Here is a 2246-nt window from a genome sequence, read left to right as displayed (position 1 = left end):
CAGGAGTACCTCCCGATAGAGAGATAGAATTTGGGATTGATCTTCTTCCTGATACGCAACCTATTTCTATTCCTCCGTATCTCATGGCCCCCATAGAACTTAAGAAGTTTAAAGAGTAACTCAAATATTTTCTTGATAAGGGTTTCATAAGGTCCAGGGTGTCTCCTTGGGGCACACCCATTCTATTCTTGCGAAAGAAAGATGGTTCATTACCTAGGTGCATTGACTAGCGTCAGCTCAATAAGGTCACAGTCAAGAAAAAGTACCCTCTTTCTAGAATTGCTGACCTATTTGATCAGCTACAAGGTGCCATTTATTTCTCAAATATAGATTTGAGATCTGGTTATCACCAACTTAGAGTCAGAGAGTGTGATACTTCAAAGATAGATTTTCGCATCTGTTATGGTAATTTTGAATTCCTTGTCATGTCCTTCGGGCTAACTAATGCCCCAACATCTTTTATGGACCTAATGAATTGGGTGTTCAGACAGTATCTAGATATGTTTTTTATTGTGTTCATAGATGATATCCGTGTATACTCCTAAAATAAAAATGACCATGCAGATCATCTCCGAATTATCTTACAAACCCTTAAAGATCATCAGTTGTTTGCCAAATTTAGCAAATGTGAATTTTGGTTTAGGTCAGTTGCCTTTCTAGGTAATATTATTTCTTCTAAAAGTATTCGACTTGATCCTCAAATGGTAGAAGCTATGAAAAATTATCCTAGACCTATTTCCCCATCTGACATTAAGAGTTTCTTGGGTATAGCTGGTTAATATCATCATTTTGTTGAAGATTTTTCCTCCATTGCTGCTACTTTGACCCAATTAACCTAAAAGAAAGTTAAATTCCAGTGGTCATATTCTTACGAGAAGAGTTTTCAGGAGTTGAAGCCTTGACTCACTTCAGCCCCTGTGTTGACCCTTCCTAATGTTATTGATGATGTTGTGGTGTTTTGTGATGCCTCGAGAGTTGGTTTTGGTTGCGTATTGATGCAGAAAGGTAAGTCTATAGCCTATGCCTTCGAGCAATTGAAACCGCATGAGAAGAATTACTCGACCCATGATTTTGAGCTAGCTGTAGTAGTTTTTGCCTTAAAAATCTAGAGACACTACTTATATGGTGTTCATGTTGATATCTTTATGGATCACAAGAGTTTGCAGTAGCTATTTACTCAAAGAGAGTTGAACCTACGACAGAGGCGAAGGTTAGAATTGCTGAAGGACTAAGATATGAGCGTGTTGTATCACCCGGGCAAGGCCAATGTAGTGGAGGATGCCTATAGAAGGTCGTCCATGGGTAGTGCGATACATGTAGAGAACGATAAAAAGGAATTAGTACGTGAAGTGCATCATTTGGATAGATTAGGTGTTCGATTACTTGATTTAGCTGAGGGTAATATTTGGGTCTAGAATAGTTCAGAATCCTCCCTTGTTTCGGAAGTGAAGGAGAAGTAAGATATGGATTCTCGTTTAGTCAAACTGAAAGGGTTATTTAAAGACCAAAAGGTGGAGGTTTTCTCCCAAGGGGGAGATGGTGTATTAAGGCTTCAAAATAGATTGTGTGTTCCTGATATTGATGACTTAAGACAGAGGATTATGGCTGAGGCGCATGACGCACGGTATTCTATTCATCCCAGTGCTACAAAGATGTACCGCGATTTGCGAGAAATCTATTAGTGGAATGGTATGAAAAGGGATATAGCGAAGTTGATGGAAAAGTGTGCAACTTACCAATAGGTGAAGATAGAGCAACAGAGACCCGGTGGTATGATGCAAGAATTTAGCATTCCTACTTGGAAGTGGGAGGATTTACCTTTCTCTCATCATCATCGTGATTCTATTTGGGTTGTTGTAGATAGGTTGACTAAGTCAGTACATTTCCTGCCAGTACATACATCTTTAACCGCTGAGGACTACGCTAAGCTGTACATTCGAGAGTTAGTCAGGTTTGCATGGAGTTCCGTTGGCTATCATCTCCGAAAGAGGTACTCAATTTACTTCTCAGTTTTGGAGATCCTTTCAGAAGGGTCTTGGTACCCAAGTTTGTCATAGTTCCACTTTTCATCCACAGACAGACGGTTAGGCTGAGAGGACTATCCAGACTTTGGAGGATATGTTGAGGGAATATTTTCTTGATATCAAAGGAAGTTGGGATGAGCATTTTCCATTGATTGAATTTGCTTATAACAATAATTTTTGTGCTAGCATTGGAATTGTATTATTTAAGCCTTTATCTGGAAG

The sequence above is a fragment of the Capsicum annuum genome, chromosome 10 (genome assembly GCF_002878395.1).
Source record: "Capsicum annuum cultivar UCD-10X-F1 chromosome 10, UCD10Xv1.1, whole genome shotgun sequence".
Classification (NCBI taxonomy): Eukaryota; Viridiplantae; Streptophyta; class Magnoliopsida; order Solanales; family Solanaceae; genus Capsicum; species Capsicum annuum.
This window is presented reverse-complemented; position numbering follows the sequence as displayed.